The sequence below is a fragment of the Ambystoma mexicanum genome, chromosome 4q, assembly GCF_040938575.1.
Source record: "Ambystoma mexicanum isolate Mex_15411 chromosome 4q, UKY_AmexF1_1, whole genome shotgun sequence".
Taxonomy (NCBI): domain Eukaryota; kingdom Metazoa; phylum Chordata; class Amphibia; order Caudata; family Ambystomatidae; genus Ambystoma; species Ambystoma mexicanum.
The window spans coordinates 1,185,189,459-1,185,204,487 of NC_090928.1; the positions used below are offsets into that span (position 1 = coordinate 1,185,189,459).

The 15,029-nt window shown below is 46.6% G+C and overlaps 1 protein-coding gene across 1 annotated transcript in view; it reads right to left on the reverse strand.

The window, feature by feature from the left end:
* DNAH8 (dynein axonemal heavy chain 8) overlaps nt 1-15,029 on the reverse strand; it is an 8,835,797-nt gene that overhangs the window by 3,222,482 nt on the left and 5,598,286 nt on the right. The gene's annotated exons all lie outside the window — the stretch shown is intronic.

The window sequence follows — 15,029 nt, forward strand, 5'->3', positions numbered from 1 at the left end:
TCTCTTCCGCTTTTTGTTTAACCTTCTCTTGCCATAATCTACAATGGTGTACTATTGTGAGCTGTACTTCTGGCCATCCCTTCACTTTCATCGCAACCAAATTTCCCAAACTCTTTTGTACTGGCTCTTGTAATCCCTGCACTAAAATATGATAGAATATAGCTATTGTATTGTCCCATGGCTCTCGAGTTTTGAGGCGCTAAAGCTCTTGAGTCTCATGAATGTTCTGACAGGATCTTCGTCTTCTCTCATTTTGTGTGACGTAATCGCCCGTTGTCTGACGTGTCTGGGTATTGTGTTCATAATGCTTGCAATACTGCTGCTCTGCAATTTGCAAATGGCGACCCATCATGTGCTGTGTTCTGTGTTGTGTCTCCTTGGAACCCCACCCTCTTCCATATGTCATCAGCTGGTTCACCTAGTATCAAAATCAATAATCTGACTGCTAGCTTTTGACCTGCTGTCAATTTTTCCATCTCATAAATCCACTTCCCAGCTCCCACGCTCAATGATGGTAACCTGCACTTCATGTTCTCCTTGTCTGTGTGTTTCCAAGGCACATACTGATGTCTCACTCCTCTCTCCAATAAAGGCATCTGTAAATATGCTGCCCTCTCTTCCGGTGCCCTTCGATACAGTCTAATATCTCAAGGCCCTCTCTCGTCCTCAATGTATGAGCATATCTCTGCTGGGTCTAGTGTGGGTACTCTTTTGCTTTCATCAAGAGCTCTAGACAGTCGTCCTCTCGAACGTGCTAATGCTGTCCTTTCCCTCCTACATCCTGGGAGATTCCTTAGTCTATTGACATGTGTGTTATGTGTGGTGCACCTGTCGTTCGCTTGCTGTGCTTGCTCTTCCGTGTCAGCTCCTCCATCCCCCTGTCCGTGGGACCTACACTCCCATTATGTCCACTGGTCTGTCCCTGTGGATTGTGATCTGCTTTGCTTCCCCACTCATCACCACTGTGTCTGTCGTCATTGTCAGATCCTGTGTCCATGTAGCTACAAAAGTAATCTGCAGAACTTAATCTCCTCGATGTCAAGTCCGTGTTGGGTTTCATACTAAAATAAATATCCACTAGATTATATTTGCCGCCTCCTGCCCAAACCCCTAGGCCTGCTCTATTGTCTCCTGCCATGCTCCTGCCTCGTGAATTTGTACTATCTGGTTCTACTTGTCTTTCTTCCATCACGTTCATTTCTTTCCCAGTCTGCTGCCACTTGGGTCTTTACTGATCTTATTGCTGCCCATCTTCCTCCTTATGTGCTTTCTCTCATGCCAGTCTATCCAACTGCAACCTCCTCTGTTCCCTCTCTGCTAATTTGCGTTTTTCTTGATCTGCGATCTCCCTTTGTCTCTCCGCCTTATCCATTTCCCTCTCCTGTTTCTCTCTCATCTCCCTCTCCACTCTTTTCCTCTCCTTAAGATCCTCTCTATTCTCTCTTCTTGCTCCTTTCCAGAGTTCCCTCTCTTCTTCCCTCCTTCGCTCCCAGTCTTCCCGCTCCAGTTTTCCTCTCTCCTTCTCTCTCTATCCTTACGTTCTAGTCTCACCTCCCTGCCCTTCTCCATTCTATCCTCCTCTTCCATTAGCTCTGCCCAGTCTGATGTGTCACAGTCCCTTTTCAGGCTTTCTATTGCCTCAGTTACCCCTTCTGCCTCCCCAGTTGTCTTCCCTTGAAGTTTTAAGAGTACCTGTGTTACCTTCCACTCATTGTGCTTATGCCCTCAAACTCCCCTTGTGCGCACTGCTGGGACTTGCTGCTTGCCCCTGCATCACTAATTGGCTGTCCTGTGCCTTTCAATAGTCCTCTTTAGTGTATGGCAGTGGTGTGTATGTCAGATTTGAATATCCCTCTGCTGCCCTGAGCTCCCTCAGTGGGTACATCCCCTGTTCATCATCTGTGCCATCATATACTACACTAAGAAAGGCAGGGGGAGGTTGGACGGATTAACCCCTTCCTCTTTCACCTCATTCTGGTTTAGCATCCATCAACGTCTTGCAGTTTCCCCCCGCCTCCAGAAACATGCGTCACAACTCGAATATAGCCATGCGTTTGTTTAATTTATTTCCCTTGTAAGCACCCTGTATGTGTGTCAATAGCGATTGCTACACATCTTTGGAAAAAACTACCACAAGGGGGCCATAGTTTAGTTAATTTACCTTCAGTATCTTTGGACCATTCTATGCTGTATTTACAGATAATTTTCTTATAAGATGGTTACGTTTTAACAAATGTTGAAGGTGAGTGACTCTCCCACTAGTGGCCTGATACATTTCTATAACTTTTTACCTTACGTCAAGTCGAGGCTTTCGATAAACTGCTGTTCAGGGATAAAAGTCACAATGTAATGTTAATACATTCCAATTTGTATGAGCCTCGCTGGCTCTACACCTTACCAGGCCTGCTCCGCGCACCATCCCTCCTTCACAAATCTTGCCTCCTCAGGCACACCCTTACAATACTGCACATGCACCTTCCAAGCACATCCACTAGTTTACCTTGTCTGCCAATCCCAAGTTCTCAACACTAGCTCCTCACCGTCTCAAACTCTGTGTCCTATTTGCACACCTGAGGGTGAGGTCACCAAGCTATCAACACAACATCGGTATATTGATTTTTGCCCACCCCAAACAATAGCACATTACTCCTTAATCCCCACAAAAATCCCCACAGCTGTCTTCCTGCTCCCCGGGCAGAGTACATCAAAATTCTCTTGTGATTGAACGGCACCCACTGCATCGCCTAACGTGTGAAACCCCTCTCACCGGGGGGGCTTAACCAGTTAATTCACCTTCCGCAATCTAGGATAGCTCCAGCTAACCCTCACAGGAATACCATCCTCTATACCTGAGCTAAAACGCCCAACCCACAGGAATACTTTATTTACAAACCGCTGTCGTCCACGCCTTTAAGACATGAGCCCATGTTGTTCACCAAAAACTTTTTACCTTGAAGACTGAATATGCCCTGAACAGAGAAAATGGACTTCTACCTCTGCTCCAGTCCCTACTCACTACAAACAATACTATGACACTGCTAGACAATACTTTGACAATGCTCGATGATACTTGGAAATACCCCACAGTTCTCAATACCCTCCCTTACCCCCACAATTAATGTCAATCTAGACCAATACTTACGTTCCATGTTGCACGGATACTGTTCGGCTGCCTGCTCCGTCAAGGCACTCGCCTCCCTGTCCTAGTCTGATTGGACAACTCACAGATCTCTGGCAGGATGGTTTCCATACGACTCCCGACGACCTTTGAATGGGCATGCGTAATCCCATTTCTCTTGAAATATGCGAGGGTCCCACAGCCTCTCAGTTTCAGCTGCAAAGGAGTCAGCTTAGTGCCGGACTGGCGCAGGCAACCATCCTCTGTCTACCAACTTGTTGGGACAAACTCCCAGGTAGGTTTGAGGGCTGCTAGGAGTTCACAGACTTACAACTCAAGGAAGGCCCAATACCCCGTCCCGACCCCAAAAGGGATGCAAGCCCAGACAGACAGCAAGTTCAAACTCCGGTTTATTATGGCCAAAACCAACAGGGATCAGTACAAGGATTGAAGAAAATCCTGGGACATCACAGGCCAGTTTTGTGGGCACATTACGTCACAATGACGTCTCAATCTGGGCCCCTCTCCAGCAAACCTATCAACATCTGGGATTGGGGATTGAATGATAGTCCCCCTATAGCGGTCCATATAATTATTACTCTATTGGCTCTTGCATGTCAGGTAGCTTGTCTGGTCCACCCCCAAATAACTACCTTTAAACAATTTTGCAGGGTGAGGGTCTTACCAATGGTTCTTGCCCATTACTACCCACCCCTATGATACTAAACTGTGATTGGCTAGAGCAGATGTCCCCAGGCCTGGGACCCAAAATTATTCCCAGCTCTCAGTGTACCTTCTCAAGTTAATAAGAGTGACTATGGGCCTCCAAACACGGGTCTGGGTCCGTGGTCCCTGAATGGGGAAATACCGGGCCATTCCGTCCTTGGAGGGCCCGGTATTTCCCCATTCAGGGAACCCGGACCATCCCCATTCCCATTGAGCCCCTATAGGGCTCAATGGGAATGGGGAGCATGCTAACAACTGGCCCGCTGTTAGCATGCTGGGCGTCTCGCGGGACCCGCTAAGGACATTTGGTAAAACCAGACGTCCAGAGCGGGTCCCGCGAGCGGACCTCGTAATAGGGGGGTATGGGGTTAACGGCACCGGCACCTTTACCTGCGCCGTTAACCCCATACCGCCCACCTAGTAATGAGGCCCAATGTGTCTGCATTGTAACTTGTGTATATCACCACAGTCTATGAGAGTGCCCGTTCACATCATGCAACACTTGTCTTCTTGTGTAATGACTTTGTTGTGAGCTTCTGTCTGAAGGCGTGAGATTGCTCCTCTTTCCCAGCGTAGGTTTTCAATTCATCATCCAAGCCTGCCGAGTCATGTGTTCAGAGACTGTGCTTTGAGCTCTTCAGCTCTGAATTACTGTGAATTATGAAGAATTATTTGCATTTACTGCATCTGGTGTTACTGTAGTTCAGGGAAAGGAGTCGGCTGCAGAGACTTTTGGGAAAGCAACAGAGAAGGTTCTCTATTGCCATTGCTGCAGACTCCATTCATTGTGGATTTCGTCTAGTCCTCTTTCTATTGCTATCAGCATATACCTCAAAACACCCAGAACACCGCGGAATGGGCCGCAGAGTCGGCTGCAGAGTCTTTTGGGAAAGCGACAGAGAAGGTTCTCTATTGCCGTTGCTGCAGACTCGATTAATTGTGGATTTCATCTAGTCCTCTTTCTATTGCTATTAGCATCTACAACAAAACACCCAGAACACCGCGGAGCGGGCCGCAAAGTCGGCTGCAGAGTCTTTTGTTCTTTGAGCTCTGCGGGTTCCGCGGCACCGCTCCCCCTCCCCCTTTAACGCTGTGTGGGAAGAAGTGAGGCAGGCAAACAATCAAAAACTTATTTGGCAACATCGCCCCCATGTATCTTGGTGCAAGTGTTAAGCAGCCACTTACACAAGCTGACCCTGAGACGAACGAACACCAATGAGCCGCTTTGAGCTCCCTTCCTGCAGCGTCCTTCAGCTGGTCCACCGAGCTGCGACGAACACCAACGAGCCGCTTTGAGCTCCTCACCCCTGTTCACCATCTGCCTTGGAAGGCAGCTTCTCACTCCACCCCCTTCTCCCCCCTCCTGCTCCTTACCTGAATCTGCTGCTGACACCCTGCCCTTCTGGTGACACGCGGTGCTTCGGGGCACCCCCCCTCCTGCGTCCTGCGAGTTCTGATCTCGCCGTCCCTTGGCCACCTGTCCCTGGCCGCCGAATTCCTGGTGCTGGCGGGGACTCCCCTGCCTGCGAACTTCCTCCTAAGACGTCCGGAGTGCGCCATGGTTGGGTCTTTTTGCCAGAACTCTTTTCTAAAATGGCGTTCGTGTCTGTCTCTGTAACTCTAACCAAGGTCGAGCCCTTTGTTCCACTTTTTTGGCGGGCTTCTCCACAGAAGCCCTCCAAATGGTGCCACTCTGTCTGGGTTCCACAGGATGTGTGGGGAGGAGAATTGGCACCCTGGACTGCACTCTATTCTGATTGGCCCAGTGGTGAGCCGCCCGGCTCACCACTTAGCATGTTTGAGTGACAGCTAGGCTGTTGAATGGGGGTTTTTCTGCATAAAAGCAGGGCTTTTGGGACTGGAACTTCAGAAGTCGCCACAGGACCTAATAATCCAAAGAGGGAAGAAGCTGAGCCATCTGCAACGACGACACCACCAGTAGAGCCCTGCTGCAACAAACTCACCACTTTCCCAATGACAAGAGGAGATCTTCTGCTGGACGAGTCTTCTTCCTCTGTGCTGGTGGGACCAACCAGTTCGCCCTTTTCACCTTCCAAAGATGTCTCTTGGTCGAATCGCCCGTGCCAAGCACCCCGGCGGCCGGATAGCCAAGCTTCACCACTTTGACCATGAATAAAAGGAACGCACCTTTTATCGATGAGCTCCGCGGCTGGTTTCATCCCTGTGCAGTGCACCGACTCCACGTTTCCTCGTCGATGAGAACCTCTCTTCCCCTGGTCGAAGCAACGAACTGCAACCACTGCCAGGAACAACTGCCACCGCTGGAGCTTCCTCTCTGTTTAAGGTACTGTGTCCTGCCTGGCCTCTCTTTCTTCGGTTTGCCCAAGGTGACCCTTAAATCCTTGAATTTCCAACTGGGTTGGCCCCAGACCTTCTAACTTTACCTTCTTGAATCGCACCAACCTCTTTTGAGCATTCTGCAAAGACTTTTAGTGCATTTTAAACCGTGTGATCCTGGGCGCATTTCGCTTTGCCCCAATAAAGTGGGCCTGGCCTATGAAATTTGGCTCTTCAGTATATACTGCCTTTCTTCTCTTGCTGAGAACTCCTAAACGTGTTGGGACCTGTTTTATTTCTATGGTCTGTCTTTTTCTCTCCCTTTAACTGAACTATTGGAGTGCCATCAGGTTATGCGCTCACATCTGTTTAAACAAATCGGGGGGTTTTAACTCTGACTTGTCTGATAGTTATCAAGAGAGGTGTGTATACTTTACCTGACTGTGTTTTAACTTGCTTTTGATTTGGAGTCCTAGTATATTGCCTAAAGTGTGTTTTAAATAAATAATTCTTTTTTTATACAAAGCTCTGGTCAGTGTTTGTTTGCTCTACTGTGTTTTTAGCACTATTGTGTATACTCTATAGACTGCCCTACTCTTCTTGAGAGACGTCTGACTGCTCAGCCACAGCTACCAGGTAAATCTGGGTGGTGCAGACTGCTACCAATTGGGTTTACTGCTTACTCCTGTAGTCTTGATCTTTTTGCAGTGTTCCCCAAGGGAGCTGCACAGGATTCTGCCTAACAGAAATGATGGGAGTAAGTGTAGAAGTTTGCACCAGAAGATTGATTCAAACGTCATCCAGTTTGTTGATTTGGCGTTGAGCATTGCTCCTGTTCCATAGGTGACGAGTGGAATAAATTTTTGCCTGTAGAACGCTATAATCGGGTTAAAGGAAAATTTGCCGTATTTGTAGTGTATCAGACAGCCTTGCCAAGCTAGTGATTGCGCTTTTTGTTCAATTTTATCTAGCCATTGTTCCTCTGAGTTGTATTTATCTGAACACCAAGGTATTTGAAAGAGGTGACGTTTTCTAGTTGGATTCCATCCAATCTGAGTGCAAGTTGTTTTTGCTTCTTGAATGGAATCTTGGCTAGCGTCATTGTCTTGGTTTTTCCAGTATTAATGCTAAGTTCGTTTGAGGACATGTATTTGCTCAGTGCTGTCAAGGCCGTTTGGAGTCCTGATGTTGTTTTATCAAGGAGGATGATGTCGTCGGCGTAGAGCATAATCGGAACAGGGATGGAGTTTATCTTAGGCGGATTTGTCAGATTGCTCGTTATGTTCAGTAAAGAGGTTGTAGAGGGTTGCGGCAAGTGGGCATCCTTGCTTCAAGGCGTTTTCTGTGGGAATGGAGTTTGTGGTGGCGCCTTCTTTTGACAATCTGATCTTGATTGACGTTTCGGAGTATAGAAGTATGATTGGCTCCAGAATGTTTGTTGGGCAATCCCATGCTTTCAATTTAGACCAGACTTTTTGGGCCTCATTACACGGACGGCGGTAAGGGTTAACGGTCACCGTTAATGGCAACGGTGACCGTTAACCCTTACCGCCGTACTACGAGGTCCCTTTGCGGGTTGGAGGATTTAACGCCTGCTTCTTGCAGGCGTTAAAATCCAACCCGCTAAGGGACCTCGGAGCTAATTACGGCACCGCAAAATTGCGGTGCCGTAATTAGCGCCTTCCCCATTTCCATAGAGCCCTATGGGGCAGAAATGGGAATGGGGAAGGGCAATGGCGGAAAGGGGATTTACCGCCCCTCCAACCTTGGAATGGGGCGGTAAATCCCCTTTCCGCCAAGGCGGTGCCGGTATTTTACCAGCATGAACCATGGCGCTAATAGCGCCATGGCTCACCGCCTACCGTGTAATGAGGCCCTTTGTCTCTGGATATTGCAAGGAAGGCCATGTGTAAATCTATGAAGGCGGTGTGCACTGTGGTATGGTTTTTGATGGCCTCATATTTGACTAGGTTTAGTAGAATGAGGTTGATGTTAGTTCCCACATTCTTGGTGAAGCCTGTTTGTCTGGCACAGAATCGGCCCGTTTCTGTCACCCAAGTGGTTAGTTGTTTTAGAAGGATGGAAAATTTGCTGGGTCTTCTCGTGGTCCTTGTTTATGTATTGGGACGATAATTGCGGTTTTCCATGAGTTCGGGATTTGGTTGAGCTCGTTAATCAAGTTTATCAGTTTGCACATCAGGTTCACCCATGCAGGAGGATCTTCTTTGATGGTGGCATTGGTAGTACCATCAGGTCCTGGTGCGCTTGAGGTATTCAGGTTTTTAATAAGTTGAAGAAAGTCGTCGTAGTCTGCGTTGCTTGCCATTTTGATTTTTTGAGGGTGGTACTGCTGGATTCTTGTGGTGTTCGGGTTTTGTATATATTTGAGAAGTGAAGAGTCCACGTTTCTTGGGAAACGTTAGCCGTTAGTTTTTGTTGATTCTGGGAGTTATTGTTGAGTAAGTTCCATAGGTCTCTCGTGTTATGAGACTTGTAGGTGTTTATGATGCATTCTGCATCTAGTTGTTGTGGGATTTTCTTATGGGATTTCCTCCAGTTCGAATATTTTTGTTTGAGTTGTTTTGCCGTTGTTTTCCTTGGTTTTGTCTTTGTTCAGTTGACGCAGTGCTTTGGCTAGGTGTTTTTTTCTTTCCGCTGTTTCTTGGTTGTAAGCGTGTTTGTGGTGGGTCTGAGATCGAGAATGGCCCGGCTTTTGAGAGGGCAGCAGTATCCACTGATAGTTAAGCTTGTCTTGATCTTTCAGGTAGGTGTTCTGAAAGGTAGTAGGTAGTCTGGAAATCGCTTGGTGCGAAATGCGTAGTCTTGTAGAAGCGCTATTCAATTCCAGAGCGCATTGCGGAGACAGCTTCGGGAGTCTTGGTATGCCAGAGCCATGTATGATCAGTTGATTATGGTCACTGTTATCGGAGAGCACTGTTTCTACTTTTGATATTAGACCATGCAAGTTTTGTGACATGAATATATAGGGCCTCATTACACGGATGGCGGTACTGATTTACCGGTACCGGTAAAATACCGGTACCGGTAAATCCTTACCGCCTTACTACGAGGTCCCTTTGCGGGTTGGGGGATTTAACGCCTGCTTTTTGCAGGCGTTAGAAACCAACCCCTAAAGGGACCCAGGGAGCCAATTACGGTACCGCAATTTGCGGTACCGTAATTAGCACCTTCCCCATTCCCATTGAGCCCTATGGGGCAAAAATGGGAATGGGGAAGGGCAATGGTGGAAGGGGGAATTACCGCCCCGCCAACCTTGGAATGGGGCGGTAATTCCCCTTTCCGCCAAGGCGGTGCCGGTATTTTATCGGCATGAACCATGGCGCTATTAGCGCCATGGTTCTCCGCCATCCGTGTAATGAGGCCCATAGTCAATTATCGGAGTGGAGTTGCCTCTTGACCATGTTGGAATTAGTTGGTTTGAATTGTCAGTGGCATCATCAAGTAGTTTTAGATTCCGGGTGGAGATTTCTTTCATCCATCTTCTGGGTTGGATTGATAGATTCTTTTGGTTTATGAGGGAGCCTTCTTGATCATATAGGTGAATGTTTAGATCTCCACATATTATGAGTTCAATTGATTGATAGTTAGCAGCAAGTCTGTCAATTGCCAAAAATACTCTGTCAATGAAAGTTTTGTTTGCGATGGCCGCTGGGTTCCAGTATAGATTCAGTATTATGATTATGGTTGCATCTCTTTTAGGAAGTAGGTTCGTTTGGGGGGTTGTGTGTATTCCTGTAGTCTGTATTGTGGTGATTTGTATCCAGGGATTGATGTTTTCTGTGTTGAGTACAGGCCAGTGTGGATTAATCTTAATCAGGGTAAGGAGACCGGAAGCCTGTCTTCCTTGGTTTTTTGTTAGTGCTGGATTTAGGAGAGTGAGAAATCCCTCATAAGCAGGTGTTGCATTGAGCCACGTTTCTTGTAGGCAAATGATTTGAAGATTATCAAATTCATGTGAGGAATCGTTGAAGAGATGCGAATTGCCTCTGGTGTTCCATGACACAGTGACCATGTAGGATCAGGATTGATTAGTGGCTATGAAGTGTATGTAGGCGAGCTTCCTGCATATGATGATTCTGTATCATAGTTTCGTCTGAATGGCCGGTCAGAGCTGGTTGGATGTTCCAGGTGTTGCGATCCTTTCTTGAGGTCTGCGGTCGACACTCGGTATCTTGCAGTATTATGAGGACTGGTTGTTATATTGCTTGGGGGTCTGTGTATTGGATGAGATGTTTTCCATGGTTGACCAGCAACAGAACCCCAGCTTTCTAAGTTGTGTGTGCTTTGCAAGTATTAGTTCTAGGGTTGTTGGATCTGTTAGCTCCATGTAGATTTTGTCTGGATGCAGATCGTCTTTGAAGGTTATCAGTTTGATATCTTGGCTAGTGATTTCGGTTAATTGCGGAATCACTCGGAACAGGCGCAGGACATTGGTTCTGTTTAGAATAAGAGGTGCTCCTCTATTCCAGGTGTTTTCTATGCAGATTTTGTGTAGTTGTTTTTGCTGTAGAGGGTTGATGAATGAGGGATAGATACAATACTCTTCCATGTCGCTGTTAGATGTCGATGCCAGAGTATTGGTAGATATTTGGTAATATGTTAAAGATGGTATTTCGTCTGTTACGTCGGTCAAAGATGAGTCTGAGATATCTTCATAGCTGTTTCGTAGAGAAGATAGAGGTTCAGAACAGTATTCATCTATGATTATGAATCTTGTGGCAGACACTGGGATTTGTGGCATGATTGGACCTTTTGATTGTGGGTCTTCGTGGGTGGTCAGATTGAGTAGGTCTTCGTCAATCTGAGATATCTCATGGGATATGGTGATCACTTCAGGGTTTTCCGGGATAGGTTCCGGTTGCATTTGCTGTTTTTGTGCGCCCAATGAGGCTGGGTGTTTTTGTGAGGTTTCCTTAGAAGGGGGTTTTTGTTCTTCTGATTTTTTCACTGTACGTAGAAATGCTCTGGATCCCGTTTGCTTCTTTTTTTTCCGCAGTTGTGGTTTGTTTTCATGTGTTTTCTTCAATTGCGAGAAGATTTGGTACGAATCTGTACAGGGGTTATTGAGAGAATTAGTGATTGTGGGTTGAACGATGAAGAAGTTGTCAATGGCTTCGTTTGGCGGGCATCTTTGAGTAGGTAAGAGCGGCGTTGCCAGACCTTGAGCCAAATGCGGGATTAGGAGAGTTGGTCTGGGTTGGTCGATAGCTTAGAGGGAGTCTATGATGAGCCTTTAGGAGAGAGAGTACTTCTGAAGTTAGCTGAGATTTTTCTTGTCGATCGCTTCTTGCGATTTCAGATAGTCTTTGCTGCCAGCGGTTTGACTGTTCTGCTTCTATATTTAGGCGTTTTTCAATGTTAGTAATGACATTTTCTATGTAGGTATGTTTGGTATGGATCATAGCCAGTAAAGTGGCTTGATCACAGATGTTTTCTTTCAGGTTTTCCTGAAGTTTGAGAAACGGTATCATTGATTGCGATAGTACTGTAGTTAACATATTTTGTAAGTCTTGCATATTCGTGGGTAGCCTCGATATTTGCAATCATTGCCGGATGCATTCTCCGGTGGTATGTTTGTATTTCTATTTTATGACAGTTTCGTCGGTATTGGGAAGTGATGATTATCCGTCATTATATCTGGAGGGTGAAAGGTTTCTTCTGAGTCATAGGTGAAATATGTCATTGTTGGTTGTGGCGCGAAGTTGAAGGTTCCTTTCTCAGTTTTGACCTGGGGCTGTGATGGAGTGTCACTCATCGGTTGTTTTGTGCACGGAGTGGACGTTAAGTTCGGCTGTTGCTTGCCAGTTGAAGTACCAAATAGTTTCTTTCTTTTTTCTATGTTGGTCATGATTGACTCGATTTCAGTAATGTCCATCGAAAGTCTTGCAACCTTTGCAGCTTCCGGAGTTGGTTTGGGTGCTATTATTTGTGAGATTTTGAGGGAGTTTTGGGTTTGTAACAAGGAAAGTTTGGCTAATCTGGCCTTTTCTTTCTTTGTTATTACAGTTCCTAAGGGTGGAATCTGGTGTAGGCTGTTATTGATTTGGATTTCTTTCTGGTGCTTTCCGAATGGGTGTGCTCGTGCTCTTACTTCTGTTTGCATGGTGCAGCCGCTTGGTATAGCTGGAAGTTGTTCCTGCGTGTCAGTGAGTGGTGGTAGCTTTACTGGTTTTTCTTTTGATCGGGAGACCAGTCTATCATTTTCCAGGAAGTCCATCATGGTAGCTAATTGGGCATCAGTTGGTGCAGATGGTGGATCATTGGTGGGAGTTTGTTTCGTTCTATGTGGGTCCATGGTGGGACTTTGCTTCATTCTCTGCGGACAAGGGTTTTCCTGATGGTTCCGATCTGCGGGGATGTGAATCTGAGCATGCGTTTGAATAGGATTATTATGGATCTCCTCGGAGGTGGCTCCGCATTTGGCAGAGGGGGTTAATTGTTCAAGATGTGCTTGATCGGAAGTCTGTTTGGTGGGCAAGATGGAGGAAAGGTCCGGGAGGTTGGACTCTTGGGTGCCTGGGAGTGTACCAGGATAGTTTTTATTTTTGATGGGTCTTAATAGAGTCTGCTCCAGCGTTAGTTGCGAAGAATCCACATGTGAAGCGGTGGTAGAGTTTTGTTTACATCTTAGTTTTGTCTTGGGACTGCCAATCAGTGTGGTTTTGGCGGCATGGCTTGGTTTGATAGCCGGTAGGTGGTGGTTTTTTGTGTACTGATGGCTTCTTTGTGAGTGGAGCAGGAGTGCGGGGCTAGGTTTCCTTTGTTCATTCGTGGATGGAGTCTCACAAATCTGTGCCGGATTCTGGAATTTGGTCACGGATTTGGTTGCCTTTTCTTTGGTATTAACGCAGGTGCCAATATGTCTTGTTGATTTCGTAAGATTCAAATAAAAGTGGCACTGTTATTCCAAGTTAGGGTGGCTCTGTTTAGGTGAAGATTGTAGGAAGGGGTCGTTTTGCTTTGGTTTTCGCCTTTGGGTAGGGCAAGGGAATGTTCCCTGTTAGGGGGTTGGCAGGATCCAAGGGTCAAACCCTTTCGGTCTCCTGCCAATCCTTTGGATATTGGTTCGCTATTCAGAGGAGAGTTCTCAAGTGTGGGGTGGATCAAAGGGCAATACCCTTTTGGTCTCCAGTCAAGTAGTTTCTGCATCGTCAGGATCCAAGGGTCGGACCCTTTCAGTCTCAGGGCAATCCTTTGTGTATTGATTCACTATTCAAGGGAGAGTTCTACGGTGTAGGCTGGATCCAAGGGGGTTACCTTTCGGTCACCAGCCGGGGTGTGCGATGAGTCTGCGTTGTCGGGAGCTTGTCAGGATCCAAGGGGGGAACCCTTTCGGTCTCCTGGCAGTCCTTTAGTGCTGATTCTGCTGTTAATGTGGATCAGCGTTGGTGGGTGGGTCCAGGGTTTGAGGCCTTGCGGTATCCTGCCAAGGTGAGTAGGAGTGTCACAGCGAGAAGCAGTGGGCGGGATCCAAGGGATGTCCTTTTGGTCTCTTGCCAAGGTTCCAGAGATAGAGTTGTGAATTTTCTGGGTTTCGTTTTATGAAGGTCTGAGTAGTGTGAGTCTTTCCTTGTAGGGTTTAGTGGAGGTTTATGGGGGTCTTGGGTGACTCCTTTCCGTTTTATGATGATTAGACTTGAGGTCAGTGGGAACGTGGTTTTGAAGGGCTAATGAGATACTGTTGCCCTTAGCCGTTATAGGTTCGCTGGTTGTTAAAGAATGAGAGGGCTGCAGTGCCCGAGCCTCCAAATGGTGTAGAACAATCTCTAGCCGAGGAACTGATCGAGATGGCAAACAGGTGCAGCTTGCTGGGAGATAGCAGATGCCAGCTCGCATCGAGTATCTTGAAGTGAGGATTGGCGAGCCAATCAAGAGGGAAAAGAAAAGAATGCTGCATCGCTCGCAGATAGCTGGAGCCTTGCCTCAGGCCTCGGGCATCACTGAATGATTTCTAGTAAATTTCAGGAGGGGTTGTTTCAGTAAGCTCCGAAGGACTGGCGGTATCTTTAACATTGCACCAAAAAGTGGTGCGTTGAAAATCAATGGGAAAATCCCATAGAGAATATTCTGGTGGAATATTTTGCGTGGTAACCACTGCCACCAGCCAGAAACTCGACAAGGTGGGACTGGGCAGTGCCCCCTTGAAAACAGACCCAGGGGCAATATAATTAACCCCTTCCAGTAATTCCACAATATGATGGTTTGTACTGGTTCTGTTCACAATTTAAGACTAGTAAAGTCAATGGTGACTTTACATGCCCTGGGAGACAGTAGTCAGTCCCAGGGTATGGAGTCTATGTTTGGAGGTCACTATGACACCCCTGTGTTACTGCACTGAGGGTGCTGTGTAACACGTACACAAAAAACAGATGATACCCTATGGAGTAAAAGACCCCATAGCCTGAAATCACACAAACAGTCAGAGACATACCTCAAATCATGCCTAAGAGTGGGAGTAAAAGAGTCTCACTCTTAGCAGGAGAAAAAAACAAACCCCAAAAATCCAGCAAAGCTGCTGGGGGACTCACTATGTTTGGGAAATTAGCCTTATAAGAGAATTCTCCCTAACAATTTCCGATGCCAAGAATCAGATATGAGATGGCAACTCAATTATTAGCCTCCATTGTACTGTGGAAACAACTTGACATTTTTCGGAAACTCCTCACAGACAAAAAACACCAGCTATACAAATTCTGAGATACCATCCAAATACTTTGAACAATACAATACTCCAAAAATGGAAGCAGATCTCCAACAAGACATGACAAACAAGGATATTTCAGAAGATCTTTTAACAATGAGCCCTCAACACGCCAAAATCAAACTTTTACATAACGACTGGATAAAAACCATACAAACAAAAAAC